The 5,366-nt window shown below is 33.0% G+C and overlaps 1 protein-coding gene and 1 long non-coding RNA gene across 2 annotated transcripts in view; one reads left to right on the top strand and one right to left on the bottom strand.

Moving 5' to 3' along the window:
• Positions 1-5,366, bottom strand: part of LOC102676816 (muscleblind-like protein 2) — a gene marked incomplete at its 3' end in the record, with an annotated part of 35,186 nt that overhangs the window by 20,448 nt on the left and 9,372 nt on the right. The window lies entirely within an intron of this gene.
• On the top strand, positions 2,376-4,339 carry LOC102673986. Its single transcript, XR_004150225.1, has 2 exons — positions 2,376-3,206; positions 4,053-4,339. It is a non-coding gene; the product is annotated as an uncharacterized LOC102673986 (long non-coding RNA).

Below are 5,366 nucleotides of genomic sequence, written 5' to 3'. Positions count from 1 at the left end.
GCGTGCACACACACACACACACACACACACACACGCACGCACATACGCACACGCATACATACATACACGTACACAGGCGATACACGAATCTTATACCATAGATACCAAACATATATGTATATGTACGTAAAATATATATATATATATAAATTTACGTATAAATTAATAAAATTATATATATTATGTATGGATACACAAAGATACGAATACAGATATATATATGTACACATATACGAATATATATAGATATATGAATATATATATATAGAGAGAAAGAGAGAGAGAGAGAGATGCAAAGAAATATGCAAATATTCGTACGAGAAAGAAGAGAAGAACGACAGAGAACAGACAGAGAACGATAATAAAGACGGTGAAAGAGAGCAGACACGATGAACGATCCCTTTTTCTTTGCTAAAGCTGCGTTTACATTGGCCGAGCAATCTACTTGATGGACCACAAAGTCGTTCACAAAGTTATACATCTAAAGCTGTATTTACAGTAGGCAAATTTGATCCATCTTGAATCACTTGTTTTATTGGAATTTCGAGCAGCGTTTATAAAACGAATTGACGATTTTTCCTTAGCCTAAGCCTTGTAAAAATGTTTATATTGGACAATAAAACACGTACAATCGGATAATAATTCGAAATCGATCGACGAAAAAATTGTTCCAATGGAAACGCGGCTTTAACGTGAATATCAGAGACGTATATCTTCATACGCAACCAACTTGAAGCGAGCAATATTTTTCAAATCTTCCATTGATTCCTTTTCCTCCAACGCGTATATATACATACACAAATTCGAGCCTCCCTTTTTTTTTCCCCCTCCGTGAATCAGCTACCGTCGTCATTTCGGAAACACGCATATATCCGATAATCGGTTGTCGAGATTTTATCAAACAAAAAAAACAAAAAAAAAAAAATCGAATTCGTTGTTTCACCGAATCGCAGACAGAGAGAGAGAGAGAGAGAGAGAGAGAGAGAGATAGAGTCAGAGAATGGAACGACAACATCGGCTTACGAGACGGGAACACGCATGATTCACTGAACAGAGAACGCGAGAGGGAAATAGAGAAAGAGAGAGACGCAGAGATACACGTAACGAGAAAGAGAAAGAGAAAGAGAGAGAGAAAGAGTGAAAGAGAGAGAGAAAGAGAGAGAGATAGAAAGAAAGAATAACAAAGAGGGAAGAGTATAGAGAGTACACATTGATATGCGTGGCCGTGCTCTCTGATCACCACGCTTCCGGCACGTTCACTCGGAAACTTGGACAGCTTTATGGGACGCGTAATCGCTGGTGTGTGTGCTCGTGTGTGCTCTGGTTAGTCCGCCACGATCTATACTCGCTCACGGAATCCACGGATCCACGGACACACGGGGAATCGAATTGCAAACGTGGGCGAGACCAAAAAGGATTCGACGCCGTGGGAGGACTTCCGTGGACCAGAAGAGTTTCAAACCTCGCGTTCCTCGCCGTTCGTCGTTCCGTTTCCGATCCACACGACTTGTAGAAATAAATATATATTTTCTTTTTTTTTTTATATATATATAGGTAGATTTTGTATAACAGTGTATATACGTTACCCAACTTTTGTCAATTAATGCGGAGAGAAAAAAGAAAAAAAAAAAAGAAAGAAAGAAAGAAAGAAAGAAAGATGAAAATAAATGAAAAAGGAAAAAAAGAAAGATAAAAAAATGAGAAGAAACGAGAGAAGAAATTATTAAAAAAAGTTACATGTACTGCCCGCTTAAGCACACACATAAAATCGAACATAACGGCGTGGAAACAAGGATGATGAAATATTATCGATATTGTCACGTGTGTATTGTTCATCGTGCTTGTACGTGTGTTATTATGTGTACGTGTCATGTGTCATCGCTTGTTGTATACGTACGTGTATTGCGGGTAAATGCATATATATATATATACATACATACATACATATGTATATATATATATATATATAAAAATATCAAAAAACTCGCATGCGATCGTATACATAATGTAAAAGCACCTCCTCCTAGCTGTAAAAGTAAACACATAAATCGCAGTTCACGTTCAACAATTAATAGAATTAGTTAAAAAACAAGATAGAGTGTGTGTGATATGTTGGCAATAAAAAAAAAAAAAAAAAGGGGGAGAAAAGGAAAAAACCACCAAAAAACATAAATCGGGCGGTGAAAAAATAGTGCAAACAAAAAGTGCAAATATGTAAAATAAAAAAAAAAAAAAAAAAAAAGGAAGAAAAGGAAAAGACAACGAATAAATATAAATCTGGCGCTGTAAAAAATTAGATACACAAGTACGTATATATGTATATGTATAAATATAAATATAAATAAATAAATATACAGGTATGTACATATATTTATTTATCTTCGTTGCCGAAAAAAATCCGAAGATATGTACTGCCGAAGATATACATATATATATGTAAAAAAAACACGAGGAAAAAAAATTACGAAAAGCTGTAAAGAGCATTAGCTTTGTGCAATTACGCCAACGTCGCGACGGCCGACGCTTTTCCAACGAGACGGCTGCTCCTTCGTGTGGAAATGAACAGTTTCCGGCGTGTTGAGAAACCCTATAAAAATTGAATCGGGATCGAGATTCGGTTGTGTAATTGCACTTTGCGAAATAAAATGCGTGGCACGTTTGGAAAAGCGTCGTCCCACCAGCAGCTCTGAGCTAGCTAACAGAAGTAAAAAAAACAGGTAAATGCGTGTATCAGCTACAAAGAAAAAGAAAGAATCAAAATTAATATTGTTAAGTTCGAATAAGAATGATTTAATTAAAATAAATGATAAATTAGAAAGAGAAAAACAGATAATAGAACGTAAATTTACGAGGTGTGCGGGATCGTCTCGTCGGGACGAATTGAACTTCGGATTGACTCGGCAATAATCGGTCGCGTTCGGCTGAAAGCCTCGATAGCTGGTGCCTCGAACCGATCGCGTCCGATTAGTGCCGTGTCGAAGTTACGACTGTCGTGCGAAATGAATCTCGAGCGTTACGAATGTCGAGACGTGATTCGATCTTGCCCGATCTCGTCCGAATTTTGCCGAATTCCCGTTAATTCAGGATCCTGCACATCTCTTACGTAAATAGAACGAAATATCGGTACCGATTCCGATAGATTAAGAGAAATAGAAACAGAGGGACCTTAATAATTAAGTGCCGGCCTTTATGAAAATAAATCTCACGTGAGTAACATTGTATAGTAACAGAATTTGTGACATGTTATACGATATTACGTAAGTAAAATCGCTCGATACAATGTATGCGTGGCGTATGGTAAGTTAAGGTTCGTTAAGTGTAACATCGATGCAAATAGTAGATGAATAGAAAATTAAAAGGAAAAAAAAAAAAAAAAAATGAGAACAGACAAATAAATAAAGGAAATTAATGGACATCACTACGTTTCCATTCATTCTATTGTCATTGCACTACTATGTATGATTAGAATATAAATAAATAAATAAATCATCGTTTCTGCTTTCTACGGCGGTTTGGCTCCCTGATTGGTCAAGCTTCTTGCACGAATCTTTTGGAAAAAAATTTTCTTTTTTTTTTTTTCTCTTTTCCTTCTTTTTAGCTATGATCTTTCTTCTTTCGATAAAATGAAAAAAACTTGGGCCAATCAAGGTTAGTGATTAATTAATGTAATCTAAGTAAGGCGAAAAATCCAAACATATGTTCATATCGAATATTAATAACATTATATATAGATATATATGTATATATATATATAAACAGGCAGCAGGCAATTAATTTGAAAAAGATCATCAATGATGTAACGTCCGGGAGAATATGTATATCTTCTCTTTTTTTTTCTTTTATTTTTTTTTTTTTTTTTTTCATATGGATGTAAAATAAGAGGGGATTGGAGGTCGAGGAGGTTCGAGATCATCCAGACGGGATCGAATTGAGAGAGAGAAAGAGAATAGAGAAAGAGAGAGAAAGAGAGAGAGAGAAAGAGAGAGACAGAGTGAAATTGGGCGTGATTCGGTTTCGTTCGTCGTTAATAACAGAGTTATCGGATTTTTCAGCGTGACCTGTGTGTGCAACCTTTCTACTCGATCAGTAGTAGCCTGTGGCGTTAGTTTTTCACGGCACGATTGCGATCGAAAAGAAAAAAAGTACAAAAAGATACGAGAAATAATTAAAAAATATATATATATATATAAAGAAAAAAGAAATAATGAGATTCTAATAATAATGAAAAAACAGAATTAAAAAAGGTCACTTATACGATATGCAAAGACTATTTTGTTTCTTGCAAGCGGCATGTATGCACTACGGAAACGTTCGTAATTCTTCAAAGAGGAAAAGAAACAAAAAAAAAAAAAAAAAAAAGTAGTACAGTTTTAGCATACTTGGCACAAGTTCGATCGACTAAAAGAGCAAAAGGCACATTACATTAAGATGGAAATAAAAATATTTACGTATATATTTGAAAATAAAATAAAAAAAAAAATATATATATGAAAAAAGGGAGACTGTAAATTGAATAGAAATAAAGCAACGTAATTGAGAAGACTAAAGAAAAAAAAAAAAAAAAAAAAAAAAAGACAAATATTGAAACTTTGTGTGCTTTTTGTGTCTTCCCTTTTTTTTTTTTTTTTTTTTTTTTTAATACTATTTTTTTCTTCTACTTGTAGTTTCTTTGGTCGTACAGAGATATATATATATATATATAAAACTTAAAAAAACAAAAAAAAGATTCAATAAACAGTCTGTGCATTGTTTTTTTTAATTTCAATTATATTTCTTTTATTTGAATTCATTCGTCAATAAATTTCATGTTGACCCGAACTTAGTGCAAGTCATCGAGTGTTACATCACAAACAGATATATCGTTTACGATATACTAATTATCATCATTATCGTACGTTACCAAATATTATAATAATTATAATTACCGTTTAAAGACCAATTATGGTTAGCTGATAAGTCGATCGATAATAGTTCCGAATTCTATTTGCAATAGTTTGTTTAATTAACGACATTACATTGCATAATAATTCATATATTTTTCTTTTTTCCGTATTCTTTTTTTCTTTTTCGTTCGTACTTAATCGTAAGGTCCTAACATCATTACTTTAGACGAGGGAGAGAGGACAGTACAAAAATTTGAAACGTGTTTTTTTTTTCGCGGGAAAGGAATAATCATGGAAGATAGTGGGAAAATTTTGAACGCCGCGAAATATCGAATATTAAAAAGAAATATATAATAACAGTAATAATAATAATAATAATAATAATAATATTAATATTAATAATAATAATAATAATATTAATAATATTAATAATAATAATAATAATAATGATAATAATAATAATATTAATAATAATAATAATAT

The sequence above is a fragment of the Apis dorsata genome, unplaced genomic scaffold (assembly GCF_000469605.1).
Source record: "Apis dorsata unplaced genomic scaffold, Apis dorsata 1.3 scaffold_168, whole genome shotgun sequence".
Classification (NCBI taxonomy): Eukaryota; Metazoa; Arthropoda; class Insecta; order Hymenoptera; family Apidae; genus Apis; species Apis dorsata.
The sequence above is the reverse complement of the archived record's forward strand: the minus strand, read 5'-3'. Positions and strand labels throughout refer to the sequence as shown.